The following is a 27,238-nucleotide window of genomic DNA, read 5'->3' on the forward strand; positions in this document are numbered from 1 at the left end:
TTAGAATTTCATCTAAATCATTCACTAATGGTGTGACATTGGGTGAGTTGCTTATCCTCTTTACTTATAAAAATATGAAAATTATATACAAGCACACCTCAGTTTATTGTGCTTCACTTTATTGTACTTTGTGGATATCGCATTTTTTTTTTTTTTTAACTAACTGAAGGTCTGTGGAAACCCTGCATCCAACAAGTATATCGGCACAGATTTCCCAACAGCATTGGCTCACTCTGTGTCTCTGTGTCACATTTTGGTAATTCTCACACTATTTCAAACTTTCCCATTATTATATTTGTTATGGTGATCTGTGATCAGTGATCTTTGATGTTACTATTGTAATTGTTTTGGGTTGCCACAAACCACACCCATATAAGATGGTGAACTTAATGTATGTGTTCCGACTGCTCCACCAACAAGCCGTTCTCTAGTCTCCCTTCCTCCCCTTGGGCTTCCCTATTCCCTGAGACACAACAATATGGAGATTAGGCCAATTAATAACACAACAATGGCCTCTAAGTGTTCAAGTGAAAGGAAGAGTCATATGCGTCACTTTAAATCAAAAACTAGAAGTGATTAAGTTTAATGAGGAAGGCATGTTGAAAGCCGAGATAGGCTAAGAGCTAGTCCTCTTGCACCAGTGAGCCAAGCCGTAAATGCACAGGAAAAGTTCTTGAAGGAAATTAAAAGTGCTGCTCCAGTGAACACATGAATGGTGAGAGAGGAAAAACAGCCTTATTGCTGATATAGAGAAAGATTTAGTGGTCTGGATAGACGATCAGGCCAGCCACAACTTTTCCTTAAACCAAAGCCTAATCCAGAGCAAGACCCTAATTCTCTTCAAATCTATGAATGCTGAGTGAGGTGAGGCAGCTGCAGAAAACAAAAGTTTGAAGCTAGAGAAAGTTGGTTCATGAGGTTTAAGGAAAGAAACCATCTCCATACCATAACAGTTCAAGGTGAATCAGCAAATACTAATGTAGAAGTTGCAGCAAGTTATCCAGAAGATCTAGCTAAGATAATTAATGAAGGTCACTACACCAAAGTAGCAGATTTTTAGTGTAGATGAAACAGTCATATATTGGAAGAAGATGCCAATTAGGACTTTCATAGCTAGAGAAGAAAAGTCGATGCCTGGCTTCAAAGCTTCAAAGGACAGGCTGACTTTCTTGTTAGGGGCTAATGCAGCTGGTGACTTTAAATTGACCCAGTGCTCATTTACCATTCCCCAAATCCCAGGGCCCTTAAGAATTATCTCAATCTACTCTGTCTGTGCTCTATAAGTGCAAAAACAAAGCATGAATTACAGCACACCTGTTTATGACATGGTTCATTGACTATTTTAAGCCCATTATTGAGATCTACTGATCAGAAAACAAAGATTCCTTTCAAAATATTGATGTTATTGTTTATTGACAATGCACCTGGTCACCCAAGAGATCTGATGGAGATACACAACACGATTCATGTTGTTTTTATGCCTATTACACAACATCCATTTTGCAGCCCATGGATTAAGGAGTACTTTCAACTTTCAAGTCTTATTAAGAAATTTATTTTGTAAGGCTGTAGCTGCCACAGACATTGAATCCTCCAATGGATTTGGCAAAGTAAACTGAAAACCTTCTGGGAAGGATTCATCATTCTAGATGCCGTTAAGATTATTTCTGATTCATGGGAAGAGGTCAAAATATCATTAATAAGAGTTTGGAAGAAGTTGATTCCAGCCTTAATGGATGACTTTGAGGGTTCAAGATCAGTGGAGGAAGGAATTGCTGATGTGGTAGAGATAGCAAGAGAACTAGAAGTGGAGCCAGAAGATGTGACTAAATTGCTGCAATCTCATGATAAAGCTTTAATGGGTGAGGAGTTGCTTGTTATGGATGAACAAAGAAAGTGGTGTTTTGAGATGGAAGCTACTTCTGGTGAAGATACTAAATATATTGCTAAAATGACAACAAAGAATTTAGAATATTACATAAATTTAGTTTGATAAAGCAAATAGGCTTTGAAAAGATTGACTCCAATTTTGAAAGAAGTTCTGTGGATAAAATGCTATCAGACAGCATTGCACACTACAGAGAAATTGTTCATGAAAGGAAGAGTCAATCAATTCATTATTTTATTTTAAGAAATTGCTACAACCAGCCCAGCCTTTAACAATCACCACCCTGATCAGTCAGCAGCCACCAACACTGAAGCAAGATCCTCTACCAGCAAAAAGATTGTGACTTGCTGAAGTCTCAGGTGATGGGTAGCACTTTTTAGCATTAAAGTATTTTAAAATTAAGGTATGTATTTTTTTAGACATAATGCTATTGCACACTTAATAGACTAAAGTAGAGAGTAACTTTTATATGTACTGGGAAGACAAAAAAATCATGTAACTTGAATTTGCAATATTTGCTTTATTGCAGTGGTCTTGAACCAAACTTGCTATATCTCCAGAGTATGCCTGTACCTCAGAAAAGTTGCTTCCAACCTTCAATAAAATTTCAACATCTCTTTGACTACTAGGCAGTATAAATCCAGAAGTGAACAACATAAAGTCCCTCTTCTCATGAGCATGCCTTCTAGAAAGAGAAGACAGGTAATAAGTAAATGTATACTTCCATAATATGTCAGGGGCAAATGTCATGATTAAGAATAAAGACTGCTAAGGGAATAAAATGGAAGTAGTCTGGACTGACATTAGACAGAATGGTCAGGAAATGTCTCTCCAGAAAAGCAGAAAAATTGAGGACAAGCTACTTCGATATGTGAGTGACATTGGGTATTAGTCCCTGGGGTTTCAAATCCTGGAAAGAGATTCCCTGTGAGTGAACATTTGGTTCAAGCTAATCAATTTAAATTAAGAAAGCATACAAACATTCTTGGGAATAAACATACATAGATAACTTACCACATCAAAAACACTAAGAGAAAATACCCTACTCAGAATAGGGAAATAAATCCAGGTGAGACATATGATAAAAAGTACAGTTAACAAACTTATTAAGTAAACTTCATTTTGACTTAAAAATTAGAAAACTCTAATACAAAATCTAAGCATACTTAGATTTTAAATTCTGGAAATTATTCCATGACTCTGAAGTGGAGAATAAGGTACAACATGAGGAGACAATAGTCATTTTGGAGTTTGAAAAACTATAGTGAATCTCCTAGACAAGACTTACCCATTAAATACATACATTATTTAAAATCAAGAAGAGCACACTTTAAAAGGGATGCCACGATGTTAAAAATAAAGTGGTGTAACAACTTTGCAAGTCTAAGTAATAATTTTATGGTAAAAAAGAAAGTGTAGGGCAAAATTGTAAATAAAATTGTTATATCCTGGTAAATAAATATAAAGGAGACATAAAGATCATAAATATAGATCAAAGTAACCAATAAGTTTAGTACAATTAAAACAATGATCAGAAGCATAGGAAAATATACATCTAGTATGTTGCTTTGAGATTGTGACACTGCCATTTCAAATAATAAATGGTTAATTAAACCAAAGAAAGGACACTGACTATAAATAGAGCATGATTGATAGTGTAAAACAATACATACACATTCGATAAGTCACATACACTCTACATTCAAATATATCCAAAACTAAACATAACAAAATAAAAATAAAACATAGAATCATTTCCAAAATGATAATGGATTAAGCCACAAGGAAGCATTGATACATCCCAAATAATTCTCTTCTTATCCACTCTTTTTTCTAACCCACATGGAATAAAAATAGAATAAGAATAATAAAATAGTTAACACATAAAAATTATTATGTACCAGATATGAATCTATGTATTTTACATATAATTCTATTACAACTTTAATTTTCCAGATACAGAAGTGCAAAACAGAATGGATAAGAAACTGGTTTAAGCTCACACAGGAAGAAGGGCATGAGCTGGGATAACTAAGAATAAAATCCAGTGTATACAAAAATTTTTAAATGTATTATAATGACACAGATTAAATATAAATCATAAAATAACTTATGAAAGTAAAGAAAGTTAGAATAATCAGTAAAAAATTTATTTAAAATTTGAAGATATACCTAAAACAGTACCTAGAAAAGCATTTAGAGCTTTAAATTACATACAAGAAAATTAAAATTAAATAACCTAAAATTTTACCTCTAACATCTATAAATCATAAATAGAACAAAATAAATATAAATACAATAGAAAGAAATGATAAATATAATGGAAGAGAGAAATTGAAATTTTAAAAATAAACCAAGTAAAGAGAACAAAGAAAAATTACATATTACTGAAAAATTCAGGTCAGATTCAGATCTTGAATTTCAAATATAACTCAGTAATGATGAAATGTAAATTATTTGGTAACTCTTATTTATGATTAAAATTTTTGAAAAATCTTAGCAAATGAGAAAGTTTTTAACGTGATTAAAAATATTTACCAAAAAACAAAGCATAACAATAGCAAAATTACTATTGTAATCCTACTTAATAGTGAATGTTTTTACTTAAAGAATGAGCTTTTTACCTGAAATCAGGAATAAGACAGGATTCTCACTATCACTACTTTCATTCAACACTTTTGCATTTAATATCATAGCCAATACAATCAGGTAAAAATATAAATATAAATAAAAGGTAGGGATCTTTTATAATGATAAAAGATTCCATTATTAATATCATTAAGTTGTAACAATTATAAATATACATCTACCTAAAAATAGAAGCAAAGCCTGAAAATATATGAAGTAAAAACAGACATAATTGAGAAGAGAAAAAGATAATTCAACAATAGTAGAATTCAATACTCAACTTTCAATAATAGAATAAGTAGGCTGAAAATCAACAAGAACTAGAAAGTTTGGAAAATAATAGACACAGATTAGACCTAATAGATATCAATAGTACTTTCCACACAACAACAACACACATACATTTATCTCTAGCACACATGAAACATTCTACAGAATAAATCACGTGGAAGGCCATAAAACCAATCTCCATAAATTTACAAGGATTGAAATTATACAAAATATATATTTCAATCACAATGACATGAAATTGGAAATAAAGGAAAGAAATCTGGTAAATTCACAAATATGTGGAAATTAAACAACACACTCATGCAGTGAATGTATCAAAGAAATTTTCACAAAGGAAATTAGAAAATACTTTGAGATGAATAAAAATGAAGACAAAATATACCAAAACTTGTGGAATACAGTTAAAGCAGTGCATTGGGGGAAATTTGTAGATCTAAATGCCTTCATTAAAAAGAAAACAGATTTCATGTCAACAAGCTAACCTTCCACATTATGACATGGGAAATGGGAGGAAAATTTAAACCCAAAGCAGGCAGAAGGAAAGAAATAATAAGATTAGAGCAGAAAATTGAGAAATAGAGAATAGAAATATAACAGAGAAGATCAACCAAAGCAAAAGTTGCCTGTTTAAAAATATCAACAAAATTGACAAACTTTTAGCTAGACTGACCAAGAAAAAAATAAAGGTCAAATTACTAAAATCAGAAATTAAACAGGGAGCATAACTACCAACTTTAGAGAAATAAAAAGTATTATAAGTGACAAATATGAACAAATGTATGCCAACAAATTAGATAACACAGATGAAATGGACACATTTCTAGAAAGACAAACTATAAAAACTGACTCAGATGAAATAGAAATTCTAAATAGACCTATAACAACAAAGGAATTTAATTAGTAATTTTAAGACTTCCCACCAATAAAAGCCAAAGACCAAGTGGCTTCACTGGTGAATTTTTTCAAATGTTTAAAGAAGAATTAACAAATTTTAAACTTTTCCAAGAAAGAGAAGAGGTATACCTTCCCAGTTCATTCTGTGAGGCCAGTTTTACCCTGATAATAAATCAAAAAAACAAAAAAACCAAAAAAACCAACCTAAAGACTATATTTCTTATCAACATACATGCAAATAGCCTCAAAAAAACACTAGCAAACCTAATCCAACAGCATACTGTAAGGATATGCACCATGACCCAGAAATGCAAGGTAGGCTTAACAAATGAAAATCAATTAATGGAATACACTAAGCCAATAGAATAAAGGACCAAAATCATATGATTGTCTCAATAGACACAGAAAAAACATTTAATAATATAAATAATTTTCATAATAAAAATACTCAACAAACTAGGAATAGAGGAAACATTCTCAATGTGATAATGTGAATCTATGGAACATTCATAGCTAACATTATACTGAATAGTTAAAGACTAAATGCTCTTCCTCTAATATCAGGAGCAAGACAAAGTTGCCTGCTTTTGCCACTTCTGTTTAACATTGTACTACAGATGCTAGCCAGGGTATTTAAGTAAAAAATAAAACACATGCATTCATATTGAAAAGGAAGAAATGACAGCAGATGACATTCTCTTGTATATAGAAACTGCCAAGAAATACATTATAAAATTATTAACTAATAAATGAGTTCAGCAATGTTGTATGATATAAAGTCAATATATAAATTCAACTGTATTTGTATCCAGTAACAATAATGAAATTAAGAATAATGAAATTAAGAATAATGAAGTTAAGAAAACAATTTCATTTATCATAACATCGAAAAGAATAAAACACTTAGGGATAAATTTAATAAAAGAAGTAAAAAAGTATATATACTCTAAAACTACAAAACATAGTGAAAGAAATTAAAGAAGATCAAATAAATAGAAAGAGATCCCAAGTTCATGGATCAGGAGACATAATACAGTAAAAAGAACTTACTTCCCAAACTGATCTACAGATTCAATGTAATTCCCACAAAAAAAATACAACTTCTTATTTTGCAGAAGTGAACAAGCTGGCCTGAAAATTTATATAGTAATTCAAGAGACCCAAAATAGCCAAGACAAACTTGACAAAGAAGAACAAAGTTGTAAGGCTCTCACTTCCTGATTTTATAACTTAATACAAAGCTACAGTAATCAAAACAGTATGATACTGGCATAAGAATAGACATATAAATCAATGAAATAGAAATGAAAGTCCAGACATAAACACTTACAATTATAGTCAATTCATTTTTGACAAGGGCAACAAGATAATTCAATTGGGAAAGAATAGTTTTTTCAACAAATAGTGCTGAGACAATTGAATGCCTGTATGCAAATAATGAAGTTGGACCCCTACCTCATACCATATAAAAATATAAGCTCAAAATTAATCAAATACCTAAATGTAGGAGCTAAAACTATAACTCTTAGAAGAAAACATAGGTGTAAATCATCATAGCTTTGAATTAGGCAATGCTTTTTTAGGATATAACACCAAAACACCAGTAACAATGCAAACAATAGGTAAACTGAAAATAGTCAAAACTAAAAACAAGAAACTTGTACATAAATATGTATTAATCATAATAGTCAAAAAATTAAAACAACCTAAATGTCCATTAACTGATGAATGAATAAGTAAAATGTTGTGTACCAATACAGTGGACTATTATTCAGGAATGAAAAGGAAAGGGGTACTGATACATGTAACAAGCTTGAAAATATGTTGCTAACCTAAAGATGCCAGTAACAAAAAGCCATATATTGTTTGACTCCATTTATACAAAATGTCCAGAATAGACAAATCTATAGAGACACAGAGTTGATTCCCTAAGACTGTGGGAATGGACATTTGGTGGGGGATGACAGCTAAAGAATGTCAGATTTTGGGGGGGCATATTGAAATGTTCTAAAAGTGATTGTAGAGATGGATACATAACTCTGTGAATATAATAAAACTGTTAAATTGTATATTTTAAATGGGTGAATTGTATGATATGAGGGGCTCAAAATTGGCAATGAAAAAATATGATTATTTCCTGTTGGCATAATTTTATTTGAAGAATATTCAAATAATTTAAGAACAAACTGTTAGAATTTATAAGCACATTTGTTACAGTCACCAGATATAAGGTCCATATACAACCAGTTATTGCATTTATATAAATTCAACAAAAATCTAAATTGATATTATTTGTAATAGTACCCCCAAATAACAAATACTTTAGGGATAAAATTAATGAAAAATTATGAAGATATTTATATAAAAACACACACATACGTTTATATATTTATGGATTCAAAGACAAAATATTATAAAGATATGAACTATCATTTGATCCACAGATAAAATTCAATTCCAGTCAATATAGTGCCAGGTATTTGAAATGACAAGCTGATTCAAAAGTGTGTATGGAAATGGAAAGAGCAAGGATGAACCAAGGCAATTTTGATAACATATTTTTGAAGCTAAAGTACTGACAACTACCAGATATCAACAGCTATCATAAAATTTAACAAATATCAAGATTAATTTTGAAAAAATAGCAAAAATGCATTGTGGTATAGCTATAGAAGCAGAAAATTTGACCAATTAGAGGTCTGAAATACATATGTAAACACATAAAGAAATCTGATATAAAATAAAAATGAAGCCACCCATCACTTTATAGAGGTATGGAAAAAGTGGGTCACTATATTTTAAAAGTAATGGCTCATCTTATTCCTGATATGAATAATGGACTCTAAATGAATTTTTAAAATTAACATGAAAAATGAAAGCAAAATTCAAATAGAAGTGAAGAAGACTGTATAACCTTGAGTCATGGATGGATTTCTTAAATAATAACAGGAAAAGTACAAATCATAAATAAAAAAAGATCAAAATTATATATTTCTATTTACCAAAGGAACAATGGAATATCTGAAAAGATGGACACATCAGGATACAATATTTACAACAGAAATGAATATCTATGTTAAATAAGTAATTCATGCAAATCAGGAAGAAATATGTAGGAAACCCAAAAGAAAAATTCTCAAATGAGTAATATGATCATATAATAAAAATGGTCAACACAAGCAAGGAGATAAGGTCAACAGTAATCAAAGAAATGTAAGGTCAAAGGTATGATTCCAACAAAGACTAGTGAAAATTAGAAACTGGTTGAATACTAAGAGAATAAATGTGTAAATAGGAATCTTCAGATGGTGGTAGTTTAGTTTTAGATAGCCATATGAAGAGAACTCTTACTGTAGTTAATGAATTTTTTTAATTGACACACAGACCCAGAATTTCCATTTCAGATCATATGTCTTAAATAAATTATCATAATGACATTAAATAGGATATTTAATCATAGCATTTTTGGATGTCAAGGAGGGAGTTGATGGTGCTTAAGAGAAATAAAAATATAAATAAAAATATACATGTGATATATATTTATTCTTTTAACTTATATATACCACATATATATATATATATATCTCACAGAGATTATCTATCACTATATGTATATATAAAATTTCCCAGAGATAAAGAAATAGGATCTTTTGTTAATAGGCCAATAATTAATGTGTTCTTGAAATAAGTATGAATAAACTATGTGTTTACACCTAAAATCCAAGAATAACATGAAACACATCTAGTTCTTATTTTTGTATGTAGGTGCCCATGAGAATGGCCAGATAAAGTTGCTTTCATTCCCTTTGGCAAAAAAATGTAATTTTCTCTGAAAGGAATATACACAATAGCAAAAATGTTTTGCTCCTATTTTATTCTCCCTCTCCCTAATGACTTTGAAAAAAATAACTGATACCTTGAATCTTTAAAGCAGTAATTAGAATAGAATGTCACTGTAGTATTCTCATTCTAAAATAATAAAAACCTCACTAAAAATATATCACATTGTACTTTACACAGATTTAAAAAAATTTAACAGCTCTACTTTTATTTTATTAGTACCCCTTCTAAATGTTACAAAACAGAAAACAACACAAAAGAACCTGAAGAATTGAAAATTGCCTGTAGTCACAAAATCAGGAAATAAAGAAAAAGTATTTGAACCCAGGCCATTGCTATTCTGTAGTTGGAATCCTTAACACCTGTATCTGTGAGAGATCATGAAGAATAATCCTAGGCCCTTATTTTACAAATGAAAGAGTTAAGGCTTAAACACACTAAGCATGTCGCCTCATATGAAGAAAGAATGGCTTTTCCGTATTTATTGCTCTCTCTGTGCAGTTGGTGTCAGCATTATGATTGCTCAGAGCACTTGACGCAGAAGAGAGCAGTTTCCTCACAATCAGGCATAAGCTGGCATTCTCTTCAGTACCTAGTCCTGTTTAAGATTTGGATGCTTTGATTCTCTGACATAAATCCTACCAATGTTTTCATAGGTCAGTCTCCCAATGCAACAGAAATGAAACCAAAAATAAACAAATGGGACCTAATCAAACTTATAAGATTTTGTATAGCAAAAAAAACCCCAAACCATAAACAAACGAAAAGACAACCTACAGACTAAGAGAAAATATTTGCAAATGATGCAACAAACAAGAGCTTAATTTCCAAAATATATAAACAGCTCCTACAGCTCAACAACAAAAAAACAAACAACCCAATTGAAAAATGGGCAGAGGGCCTAAATAGACATTTCTCCAAAGAAGACATACAGATGGCCAATAGGCACATGAAAAGATGCTTAACATCGCTAATTATTAGAGAAATGCAAATCAAAACTACAATGAGGTCCCACCTCACACAAGTCGGAATGGCCACCATTAAAAGTCTACAAATAACAAATGCTGGAGAGAGTGTGAAAAGGGAACCCTCCTACAGTTAGTGGGCATGTAAGTTTGTGCAACCACTGTGGAAAACAGTATGGAGTTTCCTCAAAAAACTAAAAGTAGAGTTGCCTTATGATCCAGCAATCCCACTCCTAGGCATATATCCAGACAAAACTATAATTTAAAAAGGTACAGGCACTCCTATGTTCATATCAGCACTCTTCACAGTAGCCAAGACACAGAAACAACCTAAATGTCCATTGACAGATGAATGGATAAAGAAGGTGTGGTACATATATACAATGGAACACTACTCAGTCATCAAAAAGAATGAAATAATGCCACTTGCAGCAACATGGATGGAAATAGAGATTATCATACTAAGAATGAAGTCAGAAAGAGAAAGACAAATAACATATACGATATCACTTATGTGTAATCTTAAATATGACACAAAGGAACCTATCTACAAAACAGAAACAGATTCACAGACAGAGGGAACAGATTTGTGGTTGCCAAGGGGAATGGGGGTGGGGGAAGAATGGATTGGGAGTTTGGGATTAGCAGAGGCAAATTATTATATATATGATGGGTAAACAACAAAGTCCTACTGTATAACACAGGGAAGTATATTCAATATCCTGTGATAAACCATAATTGAAAAAATATTTTAAAAATGTATATGTATATATAACTGAATCACTTTGCTGTATAGCAGAAATTAATACAATATTATAAATCAACTATGCTTCAATAAAAAAAGATTTGGATGTATTGTGTATCCTTATAGGCAAATAAACTTTCAAACACTGCAAATGTATTACCCCAGAAACACATTAAAGATTTAATTTCAAAGGCCAAGTAAATGCAATATATACATATTACTATTATTACTAAACATATTGCAATATGTTTCCAAGTATATAATTGCATTGTAGGGGTAGATTGCCATTGGTGGATCTAGTTGGAAGATCTAGGTGTGAAAGACGTATGAACATAGCAGTTTTAACTGGCTTGTATCTTTATTTGGTGTTGTGTTAGGAGAAAGAGTGAGGGTAATGCAGATAATGGTGTAACTGACTGCAAACAAAAAAGGGGGAAGATCTCAGGCTGAAAAACAGTATTAAAATTTGGAAAGATTTACAGCAAGATCCTATTTGTCCCACCTCCTAGAGAAATGAAAATAAAAACAAAAATAAACAAATGGGACCTAATGAAACTTCAAAGCTTTTGCACAGCAAAGGAAACCATAAACAGGACAAAAATACAACCCTCAGAATTGGAGAAAAAATTTGCAAATGAAGCAACTGACAAAGGAGTAATCTCCAAAATATACAAGCAGCTCAAGCAGCTCAATATCAAATAAACAACCAACCCAATCCAAAAATGGGCAGAAGACCTAAATAGACATTTCTCCAAAGAAGATATACAGGTTGCCAACAAACACATGAAAGAATGCTCAACATCACTAATCATTAGAGAAATGAAAATCAAAACTGCAATGAGGTATCACCTCACACAGGTCAGAAGGCCATCATCAAAAAATCTACAAACCATAAATGCTAGAGAGGGTGTGGAGAAAAGGGAACCCTCTTGCACTGTTGGTGGGAATGTAAATTGATACAGCCACTATGGAGAACAGTATGGAGGTTCCTTAAAAAACTACAGATAGAACTACCATATGATCCAGCAATCCCACTACTTGGCATATACCCTGAGAAAACCATAATTCAAAAAGAGTCAGGTACCACAGTGTTCATTGCAGCACTATTTACAATAGCCAGGACATGGAAGCAACCTAAGTGTCCATCGAGAGATGAATGGATAAAGAAGATGTGCCACATATATACAATGGAATATTACTCAGCCATAAAAAGGAACGAAACTGAGTTATTTGTAGTGAGGTGGATGGACCTAGGGACTGTCATACAGAGTGAAGTAAGTCAGAAAGAGAAAAACAAATACCGTATGCTAACACATATGTATGGAATCTAAAAAAAACAAAAAACGGTTCTGATGAACCTAGGGGCAGGACAGGAATAAAGAAGCAGACGTAGAGAAGGGACTTGAGGACAAGGGGAGGGGGAAGGGTAAGCTGGAACGAAGTGAGAGAGTGGCATGGACTTATATATACTACCAAATGTAAAACAGATAGCTAGTGAGAAGCAGCCACATAGCACAGGGAGATCAGCTCGGTGCTTTGTGACCACCTAGAGGGGTGGGAAGGAGATGCAAGAGAGAGGGGATATGGGGTATATGTATACATATAGCTGATTCACTTTGTTATACAGCAGAAACTAACAATGTTGTAAAGCAATTATACTCCAATAAAGATGTTTAAAAAAAAATGGCTCAAAGATATTCCACTTAAGTGTAAAAAACCTAAAGGAAAATTTTAGATAGATTAAAAGAAACGTTGTTTAGAAAGGGAAGAAAAGCCAGATGACAGCAAAGACAGACTTCTTCCTGTCCTCTTCCTTTTAATTTACCCAGTACTGGCAGGCCTAAGTAACACAGCATATTAGCAATTTGGATAAGAAGGGACTGTAGCAGAAAAAAGCAAAAAAACCCCAGTTCTTTATAGAAACTATTGAATATTTACATTAAAAACCTGCTAGGGCTTCCCTGGTGGCGCAGCGGTTGGGAGTCCACCTGCCGATGCGGGGGACGCGGGTTCGTGCCCCGGTCCGGGAAGATCCCACATGCCGTGGAGGGACTGGGCCAGTGAGCCATGGCCGCTGGGCCTACGCGTCCGGAACCTGTGCTCCGCAACGGGAAAGGCCCCAGCAGTGAGAGGCCCGCGTACCGCAGAAAAAAAAAAAAAAAAAAAAAAACCTCTCTTTTAATAAGCCTCTACTGAAATATACATTTGTGGGATAATTCTAGCAAGGTTTTATTTTGGGGTTTTTTTTGGTTTTTTTTTTTTTTTTTTTTGCGGTACGCGGGCCTCTCACTGCTGTGACCTTTCTCGTTGCGGAGCACGGGTTCCGGACGCGTAGGCCCAGCGGCCATGGCTCACGGTCCCAGTCCTTCCACGGCATGTGGGATCTTCCCGGACCGGGGCACGAACCCGCGTCCCCCGCATCGGCAGGCGGACTCCCAACCGCTGCGCCACCAGGGAAGCCCAAAAGAGAGGTTTTAATAAGCCTTTAATAAGAGAGGTTTCATGTATGTTTAAACATGCATGAAAAGCAAAAATTACAATTTAAAATAGGTGATTCATTAGCCTTCTTCAGCTTCTCAGTGTCAGAGGAATATCTTAGAAGATAATGTCTATAAGTAACATAATCCATTGATTTGCTGCTACACCAGAAATGATTCTGCTATTCTCTTTAACTTCATAAGCTAAAAGATAAATAGGCAAATGTAGCTGTGGTCCTGATTCTTCCTGCAGCATGAAGAGGGGTCTATATAATATGTCCCACCTCCTTTCATGCAAGATGCATCCTTCTGTTAAGGATTTTAACCCTCTATTTACTTTACCATGTTGCACCATGCAATGATTCTGCCCACCTTCACCATATGACTGTTGGCGAAAAAGTATATTTTACTCTTTTCCACGAAGTTTGAATCCTGTTTTATCTCTGATTATAATTAACACTTGTTTCTACAAGATTAGCAAAATGATGACAACTGATGAAGTTCGGTAATGGGCACATGGATGTGTATTGCATCATTTGACTTTGTGTTTGAAAATTCTTATAATAAAAAGTTTAAAAATTGGGAAAGATTTTATCAGACATTTGAAAATTATTACATGTAAGAGGATATTTGATACTTTGAGGGAAAATCTTAGGTCATGATAGCAGATAGAGAATATAGTACTAAAACCATGTGTTTAGATGATAAGATAAATCTAAGATTAAAGAATCTTTCTAGAATAATGACACGTAGAATATATCTAAAATTTGCAAATAGTGGAAGAATATACACATTTTCTAAAAAATCAAAAAACTCTTGATGTGGAATACTCACAGAAAGAAAATACATATAGTCTAAAAGATACATTATACATTTCCTCCTATTCTCAGGAAACCTCTGAAGCAAGTATTCATAGCACATAAGCACTTTATATTTATTAAGCATTGAGGGCTTGACTGTATATAACATACTCTATGAGCCATGAAAAGAATTTCATCCAAAGGGGATAAGTTTAGAGTGTTTACCATTCTTTCCCAGCAGGATCCTGGACCTAGCCAAATATATGAACGTCTTTATTCAGAGAAAAACCAGCAAAGAGAGTAAGGAGACATGAAGCAATAAATAGGAGTTGAATAAATACTAGCTTTAGCAAAACTACTCGTTTAGCCAGTTCTTTGAATAGATTGAACTCCATGTAGACCATACAGGAAACAATTTTTTTCTTACCACCTTTTTCAAAATCATTTTCTTATCTGTCCTAGATAATACATCTTGCAAATTCCATGCCTTCCTGTGTTACAGTCTGATGTTAGAAAAATCACATTTGCAGATGTTAAATACTATAGCAAAATCTATAAAAATTCAGATTCAATTCATATTTTCTCACAATCATTAGCCATTTCAGTTCTGATCCATTTTTCAAGGGACTGGCAGTGAGAAATGGATATATATTGATATATATTCCAAAGTGCTCAACCACTTTGCCTAATACTCTTCTCCTGAGTTTCTCCTAATTGGGGAGAGCGAGGACACAAGAGAGTTGAGAGGGAAATGGTAAAGTCTGTCTTGAATGGTGCTGGTGTAAATCTGGCTGTTGCCATCTGTGATAGAAGAGAAATCCTTGCCCTGACATCACAGAGTTTGTTGGACACTAACACTCATGCTCTGGAACTTAAATTACCCCTCAGAGTTGTTTCTACGTGGAGGCAAAATATCTGGACTTCCACCCCAACAAATTATTTCTTGCTACTGAGCCACTTTAAGTATTGGGAGCGTGACTGCATATATTCTATCAGCCATGGGAGAAGAAATCTAATCCAAAAAAAGACAAGAGTACGGTGTTAGGGTGAGGCTTAAAATTCCCAGTCACTTCTGACTCTCCATACAATAGAGTCGAAAGGCAAAAAAATTCACAAGTAGAAGGCCATTGCTACGAAGGGTGTGGAAGCCGGAACATGGGTACGCAAAAACATAAAAGGCATTGAAGGGCCCTGGGCAGGACACCAATAATGTTCAGTAGGCTCTCATGTATGTAAACCAGACACTCTATCTGTCCCCATGTAGGATTTCTTACTTAAAGCAGTTGGACCAGGGGAGACAAAATTGTGCACCTGTCAATACTGGTCAGAAGAAACCCTACACATTACCCATTTCTGTTCTCAAATCCTCTTACATCTTACTTTAACTTTATGCTGACATAGCTCCCTAAATTCTAATTTGCCACTATGTTGGAGAAAATATGTGAGTAGTTAGTGAAATAAGCTAGGGTCCCAACAGATGCAATTCATCCTGAGGATTTAATTGATACTTATTATCTCCATCCTCTACTACGTATTTGGGTGCCTCCTGACCCTAATTTCTGCTCATAGTGGGGTCTTCACTGGAGGGTGATCCAGACCTTCCTATTACAGAAGTCATAGTTCCCAGTTACCATGATTTTGTCAGCCTGTTTTTGTTGCAATTGCCCATTCACTGATAAAACTGGGCATTAGCATACTCAGAGATGCCCCAATAAATAATCTGATTGCCAAAGATCTTGTTCCTCCCCCAATTATATAGCAGCAACACTCTCTCTTCATGATGCCCAGTGTTAATTACCCAGACCAGTATAGTATAGTAACTATTTTTGTCTTTTTTTTAATTTTATTTTTTTATTCAGCAGGTTATTAGTTATCCATTTTATACATATTAGTGTATATACGTCAATCCCAATCTTCCAATTCATCACACCACCCACATTTTGTCTTTTTTTAACTGCTGGTCTACTTGAACAAAATGTTCAGAGTGATCAGGGGAAGGCCTAGATTTAAATTTAGTGGAAATTTTTTTAAATCGTTCACAGGTGGAAGTATTTTTCTCTCTAGAAACCAGGACCTCTAGACCCAAGACCTTAAACTTTCAAATACGGGAAGCGTAAATACTCAGTTTGGTCGCTAGGAATGTTAGTGATCAGGGCCACCCCTACTTTCATCTCAGAGTTCTAAGATCAATATTGTAGGAGAGGAAAAATGTTTTCCCTGCTTCCCATCTTAGTTCTTTGGCTGATTTAATAATTAAATTGACTTAAGGCAGATTAACAGGAGAAAAACATATTTAATTTCATACATACAGGAGCCCCAAAGATATGAGGCTCAAAGAAGTGACCAAAGCAAGCAGCTTTTGTATCTTTTAGACAAGAAAATAAACTTGTGAAGAAATGACAAGACAAAGTGTTTGGGCTTAGGGGAGCAAACAGTGAAGAAGTAATGAGGGTTGTTTATACAATATTCTCGGCCCTAAATTCTCTATCTCTGGTGATTAAGATGCCTTCTACCCTCCTGGTATAGGGATGGTACCATTCACATAGGAGATATATTCCCTGATTTCTAGGGGACAAAGGAGGTTAGAGTGTTCTCCTTGCACTGGCTGTTTCTTTTTTTTTTTTTTTTTTTTTTTTTTTGTGGTACGTGGGCCTCCCACTGTTGCAGCCTCTCCTGTTGCGGAGCACAGGCTCCGGACACGCAGCCTCAGCGGCCATGGCTCACGGGCCTAGGCACTCCACGGCATGTGGGATCTTCCCGGACCGGGGCATGAACCCGTGTCCCCTGCATCGGCAGGCGGACTCTCAACCACTGCGCCACCAGGGAAGCCCTGGCTGTTTCTTAAGTAACGTTAATTCCAAATAATCAACATGCCAAAGTGACATATTTTGGGGTGGCATATTCTGGTCCCCTTCAACTTGTTCTATTGCTAAGGACACAGCATCATAAAATGACCTTTGAATTGAGATATACTCTGAATATTGAAGAACAACTCCTGGTGCACATAGGCTGTTCCTCTAAGCTGACAACTCAGCTACACCTTTAAGAAGGCATTCTTACCCACTGCCTATGTAGTTGGAGCAGTGGATTCAATGGTCACGTATCCACTGTAACACTTCATTTGCCATAAAGTGGTCTCTTTGTCCAAGGCAGTTAATCAGATTCTATGTAAGTAAACCAGACACTCTGCTTTCAGATCTGTAACTCGAGCACTTGGACAGGAGAGCCATGTTTGTACTCCTGTCAACACTAGTCAAAACAAAGTGTTGTTTTCTCCAAAGTGGAATGGGTCCAACGTAACTGGGCTGTTGGGCTATTGGACAGAAAACCTCAGTCTCTTCCTGGCTGTAGCTGGAAGCTACACTCTGTCTTTACCATGTGACCTTTCCAACAGGGCAACTTGCTTCAACAAAGCCGGCAAACTAATATAACCATTATGGAGAACAGTAAGGAGGTGTCTAAATATAGAACTACCATATGATCCAGCAATCCCACTCCTGGGCATAGATCCAGAGTAAACCAAAATTCAAAAAGATACACGCACCCCGATGCTCATCGCAGCAGTATTCACAATAGCCAAGACATGGAAGCAAACTAAGTGTCCATCAGCAGAGCAGTGGATAAAGATGTAGTACATACATACAATGGAATATACTCAGCCATAAAAGAGAACAAAATAATGCCATTTGTGGCAACATGAATGGACCTAGATATTGTCATACTGAGTAAAGTAAGACAGAGAAAGACAAATATGATAACGCTTATATGTAGAATCTAAAAATATGGTACAAATGAACTTACTTACAAAACAAATAGAGTCACAGATGTAGAAAACAAACTTACGGTTACCAGAGGCGAAAGGGGGGGAAGGATAAACTGGGAGATTGGGATTGACATATACACCACTATATGTAAAACAGATAACAAATAAGGACCTGCTATATAGCACGGGGAACTCTACTCAATACTCTGTAATAACCTATATGGGAAAAGAATCTAAGAGTGGATATATGTATATGTACAACTGACTTACTTTGATGTACACTGGAAACTAACACAACATTGTACATCAACTATACTGCAATAAAAATTAAAAAACAGGGCTTCCCTGGTGGCACAGTGGTTGAGAGTCCGCCTGCCAATGCAGGGGACACGGGTTTGTGCCCCGGTCTGGGAAGATCCCACATGCCGCGGAGCGGCTGGGCCCGTGAGCCATGGCCGCTGAGCCTGCGCGTCCGGAGCCTGTGCTCCACAACGGGAGAAGCCACAACAGTGAGAAGCCCACGTACCACAAAAAAAAAAAAAAAAAAAAAAAAATTTCTTCCTTAGCCAGACTGACATTCTTTTTTATTAAGATATAATTACCATATAAGGTTATACTGGTTTCAGGTGCACAACGTAATGATTTGATACACTGTATATATTGCAAAATGACCACCACAGTAAGTCCAGCCAACGTCTATCACCACACACAGCTACACATTGTTTTCTTGTGATGAGAATTTTCAAGAGCTACTCTCTCAGCAACTTTCAAATATACAATGTGGTGTTATTATCTATAGTCATCATGCGTACATTATATCCCAGGACGTGTTTAGCTGGAAATTTGTACCTTTAGACCACTTTTAGCTATTTGCCTACCCCTTATCCCCCCTCCTTCTTCCCGGCCACCACCAATCTGTTCTCTGTATTTATTAGTTGTTTTTTCTTAGATTCCACATATAAGCGAGATCACAGAGTGTCTGTCTTTCTCTCTGACTTATTTCACTTATCATAATGCCAAGTTCTACCCATGTTGTCACTTCAGACTGACATTCTACTCCCCCTGATTCTACATCTCAATCTCTGTTCAGGCACGCTTACCTTGTTCTTTCAGATAGGTATTATCCAGGGCCTGTAGTTCCTTTAGTGAAAAGTTGCTTTCCTTCTTTAGCAGGTTCAACACTTGGTTAGGCTGAAGCTTGACCCTTGTATTCGGTTTGGTGACCAGGAATCAAGTTAAGCAGATTAAAGGGAAAAAACCCACATTACAACGTCTTTGGCATAATATTCAAGTAATGGTGTTGAGAGACCTGCTATAATATAATAAAGTCTGGCTCCATTTTTTGATGTTTACTGCAGTTTTGGGCTCCACGCTCTCTGCTCCCTTCTGCTCCCGATCTTAGCCATCTGACGCAAAAGCCCAAATCCTTCTTCATTTGGTTCCGGTGGGAAGTTCAAACCATTCTCAGGAAGCCACACCCTAGCCCCACCCCATAACCTCTCTCAAACTCCAAGCCAGTCTCTTTTCCCTTTTTTCCCCAAGTTCTTTGGAACTGCCCTGCTCTCTCCCGAAAATCTCAATACATGAGGAATAAACCTTCTCATACCTTCCTGATGATGTCATTAGTACTGATATCCAAATGAAATTTTGGTTGATGGTCCATTCTGACTCTGTGGTATGGCTACAACACTGGGTTACTTTTGCAGGCCCAGAAGGTTGTGCTTCTGGGCATTCAGGTGAATTTATTTATATAATCACACTCCAATCTCATGACCCCAATTCTCTCTTAGGACACTGATTATGATGCAGGAGACCTGGCCAAGTTTTCAAATCAGCTTTTCTTAAATGTTTGCAAATTTTGTCACTCTTACATTAAATTCTGCGCCTAGTCTTCCACTACATTTGCCCTCATGCTGCAAATGATACAGTTCTCTTAAATACTGGATGGAAGTTGTCTGAGTTTCACACTTTGTTAGTAATTGATCAACATGTGTTTATCATTTGCTCTCTTCAACACATCAGAAGCATCCAGTAACAATCTCCTATTCCCATAGTCCTTACATGTACCATAGTTAAGTCAGAACATTTATTTCCATTGGTATCACAGAGTGGAGAATCTCAACAATTTTAAGGCTGGAGCATGCTAAGGGCTATCGACAGTCCATCTCTCATGAAAATGGATCCTTATTTCCAACTCACCAGCGAGCGATCCAACCACAGAATCCTATCATTAGGGTCTGCTTCTTTGACCATTCTTGGTACCACATGTTTTAGATTGGCTTCTCTAAAAGCAGATTCTAAGCCACGGATTCAGGTAGAAGTGATTATTTACGAAAGTGTTCTCAGGAAAAACCAATAAGGCATGGGGGAAGCACGATGGAGAAAGAAAAGGAGGCAATCAAGGGTTCAATTTCAGTTGAAGTCTCCGATTCAGATTCAAATTGAGCTTTAGCTCACACATTACACCTGAGAATTTTTCCTGCCTTGAAGCAATGTGCTGGGCTTTTGTTTTCCCACACCACTTAGTCCTTAGCTTCAGGAAAATGTGTGTTGAGGGTGAGGTAAAATTTCCAGGCCCTTCTGGATTTCCAAGCCTGCAAGAAGGCAACTCAAATGCCCAGAGAAAATCCTCTGGAAGCCCCAATGAGAGAAAAACAGAACATGAGGGATTGGTGTATGCAGCTAATAGAGAATCTGAGAGAGTCAGAGTAGAACATCAACATTCTCTGTTACATTTGTCCTTACTGAAGTGTTCCCATATGATACATAATTTACCTAGAATATGATCCTCCTTATATACTTCATTATCAGCAGTTTAGCAAGAAACTCCCAAACTGAAGTGACGGCGGTAAGACAGTATCAGTATCACCCTACCATCACAAACCTAATTTTGCTAAAAATCTGTGTGAATTTTCTGTTATAGATTTTACATTTACTTTCAGATTACTGTGTCCTTATTTGATGGTCCAAACTACCTCCCTAGCTTCTGGACGTTTCTACTTCATGCAGTTGATTGTTGCTATTTTATTGATAAGTAGAACGATCAACTGACTAATTTTGTCACTAGTCCACAATACTGGTCCAATCAACCCCAATTTAGGCAATCATGTTTTATACTATTAAATCAGTCCTTCAGATGCTGTGGCAAGACCTTCATAACCACAGTGTGCTCTCTCTGTTTACCTCAGGCCTTTGGCTATCTGTGTCAATATGCCTCCTATTCACATGAAAGCATTGAATGCTACATTGGCCCATCTTTGGCTAAGCTACAACGTAGACGGTGTATAGCAGGCGTATTAAGCATCAGGTGATAAGAATACAGCAGGGAACAAAATAGTTAATGTGATAATAGTTAATTTTACATATCAACTTGATGGGGCTAAGGGATGCCTGCATAGCTGGCAAAACATTATTTCTGGTGTGTCTGTGAGGGTGTCTCTGGAAGAGATTAGCATTTGAATCAGTAGACTGAGTAGAATAGATTTCCCTCACCAGTGTGGGTCCGCATCATCCAACCTATTGAGGACCTGAATAAAACAGGTGGGGGAAAGGCACATTCATTCTTTCTGTTTGGGTTGAGACATCCATCCTCTCTTGCCCTTGGACCTTGGCACTCCTGATTCTTAGGATTTCAGACTCAGATCAGGACTTACACCATTGCACCCTCCTCGTTCAAATGTTCATCAATTGATTAATGAATATACAAAATATGGGACAGCCTTACAATAGAACGTTATTGAGAAATACTTAGGAAATATTTTAACTGAATTATAAACAAACACAAATATCAAATTTATAAAATGCAGTTACACAGTGTCTAGATGAAAATTTATAGTTTTAAATGCTCATATTTAGAAAAAAAGATCTAAAACGACTAAAGTACCCACATAAAGGTGATAGGAAGAGAAGATGTGCTTGAGCTCACTGTACGTAGAAAGAAGGAAAGAGTCAAGATATCATTTGGAATAGCCAAAGACATGGAAGCAACCTAAGTGTCCATCAGCAGAGCAGTGGATAAAGATGTAGTACATACATACAATGGAATACTACTCAGCCATAAAAGAGAACAAAATAATGCCATTTGTGGCAACATGAATGGACCTAGATATTGTCATACTGAGTAAAGTAAGACAGAGAAAGACAAATATGATGACGCTTATATGTAGAATCTAAAAATATGGTACAAATGAACTTACCTACAAAACAAATAGAGTCACAGATGTAGAAAACAAACTTACGGTTACCAGAGGTGAAAGGGGGGGAAGGATAAACTGGGAGATTGGGATTGACATATACACCACTATATGTAAAACAGATAACAAATAAGGACCTGCTATATAGCACGGGGAACTCTACTCAATACTCTGTAATAACCTATATGGGAAAAGAATCTAAGAGTGGATATATGTATATGTACAACTGACTTACTTTGATGTACACTGGAAACTAACACAACATTGTACATCAACTATACTGCAATAAAAATTAAAAAACAGGGCTTCCCTGGTGGCACAGTGGTTGAGAGTCCGCCTGCCAATGCAGGGGACACGGGTTTGTGCCCCGGTCTGGGAAGATCCCACATGCCGCGGAGAGGCTGGGCCCGTGAGCCATGGCCGCTGAGCCTGCGCGCCCGGAGTCTGTGCTCCGCAACGGGAGAAGCCACAACAGTGAGAGGCCCGCAAACCGCCAAAAAAAAAAAAAAGGCCTGCAAACCGAAAAAAAGGCAGTGGAGATTCTGTTAATAAGACTGAAGCACAATCCTTTAAAATCTAATCAAGAAGTGACTTTTCATTAATACTGCAGCAAAGTATTGGTTAGAAGCAAGTTTCTCAAGGGAAGTGAATTATATGAGTTAGTTGGTAGGATTTCTAACCTTACATAATAAATTAGTTTTACTGTGACCCCCTTCTCTGATACTTTCGATTCCTTCTTCCACATTTTAACTAGGCTTATTTGGAAACTGTTTTATTATTTAATGTGGACCATATTTTTTTTTCTGAACTTCCAAGAACCATCCCAGTAATTTATTAATTCCTGAATCATGGCAGAATAGCTGCATGTCAAAAATTCTTCCTGGACTTCCCTGGTGGCACAGTGGTTGAGAGTCCGCCTGCCGATGCAGGGGACACGGGTTTGTGCCCCGATCCGGGAGGATCCCACATGCTGCGGAGCGGCTGGGCCCGTGAGCCACGGCCGCTGAGCCTGCGCGTCCGGAGCCTGTGCTCCGCAACGGGAGAGTCCACAACAGTGAGAGGCCCGCGTACCGCAAAAAAAAAAAAAAAAAAAATTCTTCCTTAGCCAGACTGACATTCTTGTTTATTAAGATATAATTACCATATAAGGTTATATGAGTTTCAGGTGCACAACGTAATGATTTGATACACTGTATATATTGCAAAATGACCACCACAGTAAGTCCAGCCAACGTCTATCACCACACACAGCTACACATTGTTTTCTTGTGATGAGAATTTTCAAGAGCTACTCTCTCAGCAACTTTCAAATATACAATGTGGTGTTATTATCTATAGTCATCATGCGTACATTATATCCCAGGACTTGTTTAGCTGGAAATTTGTACCTTTAGACCACTTTTAGCTATTTGCCTACCCCTTGTCCCCCCTCCTTCTTCCCGGCCACCACCAATCTGTTCTCTGTAGTTATTAGTTGTTTTTTTCTTAGATTCCACATATAAGCGAGATCATAGAGTGTCTGTCTTTCTCTCTGACTTATTTCACTTATCATAATGCCAAGTTCTACCCATGTTGTCACTTCAGACTGACATTCTACTCCCCCTGATTCTACATCTCAAACAATCTCTGTTCAGGCACGCTTACCTTGTTCTTTCAGGTAGGTATTATCCAGGGCCTGTAGTTCCTTTAGTGAAAAGTTGCTTTCCTTCTTTAGCAGGTTCAACACTTGGTTAGGCTGAAGCTTGACCCTTGTATTCGGTTTGGTGACCAGGAATCAAGTTAAGCAGATTAAAGGGAAAAAACCCACATTACAACGTCTTTGGCGTAATATTCAAGTAATGGTGTTGAGAGACCTGCTATAATATAATAAAGTCTGGCTCCATTTTTTGATGTTTGCTAGCGGTTTGGGTTCCACGCTCTCTGCTCCCTTCTGCTCCCGATCTTAGCCATCTGACGCAAAAGCCCAAATCCTTCTTCATTTGTTTCCGGTGGGAAGTTCAAACCATTCTCAGGAAGCCACACCCTAGCCCCACCCCATAACCTCTCTCAAACTCCAAGCCAGTCTCTTTTCCCTTTTTTCCCCAAGTTCTTTGGAACTGCCCAGCTCTCTCCCAAAAATCTCAATACATGAGGAATAAACCTTCTCATACCTTCCTGATGATGTCATTAGTACTGATATCCAAATGAAATTTTGGTTGATGGTCCATTCTGACTCTGTGGTATGGCTACAACACTGGGTTACTTCTGCAGGCCCAGAAGATTGTGCTTCTGGGCATTCAGGTGAATTTATTTATATAATCACTCTCCAATCTCATGACCCCAATTCTCTCTTAGGACACTGATTATGATGCAGGAGACCTGGCCAAGTTTTCAAATCAGCTTTTCTTAAATGTTTGCAAATTTTGTCACTCTTACATTAAATTCTGCGCCTAGTCTTCCACTACATTTGCCCTCATGCTGCAAATGATAAAGTTCTCTTAAATACTGGATGGAAGTTGTCTGAGTTTCACACTTTGTTAGTAATTGATCAACATGTGTTTATCATTTGCTCTCTTCAACACATCAGAATCATCCAGTAACAATCTCCTATTCCCATAGTCCTTACATGTACCATAGTTAAGTCAGAACATTTATTTCCATTGGTATCACAGAGTGGAGAATCTCAACAATTTTAAGGCTGGAGCATGCTAAGGGCTATCGACAGTCCATCTCTCATGAAAATGGATCCTTATTTCCAACTCACCAGCGAGCGATCCAACCACAGAATCCTATCATTAGGGTCTGCTTCTTTGACCATTCTTGGTACCACATGTTTTAGATTGGCTTCTCTAAAAGCAGATTCTAAGCCACGGATTCAGGTAGAAGTGATTATTTACGAAAGTGTTCTCAGGAAAAACCAATAAGGCATGGGGGAAGCACGATGGAGAAAGAAAAGGAGGCAATCAAGGGTTCAATTTCAGTTGAAGTCTCCGATTCAGATTCAAATTGAGCTTTAGCTCACACATTACACCTGAGAATTTTTCCTGCCTTGAAGCAATGTGCTGGGCTTTTGTTTTCCCACACCACTTAGTCCTTAGCTTCAGGAAAATGTGTGTTGAGGGTGAGGTAAAATTTCCAGGCCCTTCTGGATTTCCAAGCCTGCAAGAAGGCAACTCAAATGCCCAGAGAAAATCCTCTGGAAGCCCCAATGAGAGAAAAACAGAACATGAGGGATTGGTGTATGCAGCTAATAGAGAATCTGAGAGAGTCAGAGTAGAACATCAACATTCTCTGTTACATTTGTCCTTACTGAAGTGTTCCCATATGATACATAATTTACCTAGAATATGATCCTCCTTATATACTTCATTATCAGCAGTTTAGCAAGAAACTCCCAAACTGAAGTGACGGCGGTAAGACAGTATCAGTATCACCCTATCATCACAAACCTAATTTTGCTAAAAATCTGTGTGAATTTTCTGTCATAGATTTTACATTTACTTTCAGATTACTGTGTCCTTATTTGATGGCCCAAACTACCTCCCTAGCTTCTGGACGTTTCTACTTCATGCAGTTGATTGTTGCTATTTTATTGATAAGTAGAACGATCAACTGACTAATTTCGTCACTAGTCCACAATACTAGTCCAATCATCCTCAATTTAGGCAATCATGTTTTATACTATTAAATCAGTCCTTCAGATGCTGTGGCAAGACCTTCATAACCACAGTGTGCTCTCTCTGTTTACCTCAGGCCTTTGGCTATCTGTGTCAATATGCCTCCTATTCACATGAAAGCATTGAATGCTACATTGGCCCATCTTTGGCTAAGCTACAACGTAGACGGTGTATAGCAGGCGTATTAAGCATCAGGTGATAAGAATACAGCAGGGAACAAAATAGTTAATGTGATAATAGTTAATTTTACATATCAACTTGATGGGGCTAAGGGATGCCTGCATAGCTGGCAAAACATTATTTCTGGTGTGTCTGTGAGGGTGTCTCTGGAAGAGATTAGCATTTGAATCAGTAGACTGAGTAGAATAGATTTCCCTCACCAGTGTGGGTCCGCATCATCCAACCTATTGAGGACCTGAATAAAACAGGTGGGGGAAAGGCACATTCATTCTTTCTGTTTGGGTTGAGACATCCATCCTCTCTTGCCCTTGGACCTTGGCACTCCTGATTCTTAGGATTTCAGACTCAGATCAGGACTTACACCATTGCACCCTCCTCGTTCAAATGTTCATCAATTGATTAATGAATATACAAAATATGGGACAGCCTTACAATAGAACGTTATTGAGAAATACTTAGGAAATATTTTAACTGAATTATAAACAAACACAAATATCAAATTTATAAAATGCAGTTACACAGTGTCTAGATGAAAATTTATAGTTTTAAATGCTCATATTTAGAAAAAAAGATCTAAAACGACTAAAGTACCCACATAAAGGTGATAGGAAGAGAAGATGTGCTTGAGCTCACTGTACGTAGAAAGAAGGAAAGAGTCAAGATATCATTTGGAATAGCCAAAGACATGGAAGCAACCTAAGTGTCCATCAGCAGAGCAGTGGATAAAGATGTAGTACATACATACAATGGAATACTACTCAGCCATAAAAGAGAACAAAATAATGCCATTTGTGGCAACATGAATGGACCTAGATATTGTCATACTGAGTAAAGTAAGACAGAGAAAGACAAATATGATGACGCTTATATGTAGAATCTAAAAATATGGTACAAATGAACTTACCTACAAAACAAATA

This window comes from Grampus griseus (genome assembly GCF_964374135.1).
Source record: "Grampus griseus genome assembly, chromosome: 17".
Classification (NCBI taxonomy): Eukaryota; Metazoa; Chordata; class Mammalia; order Artiodactyla; family Delphinidae; genus Grampus; species Grampus griseus.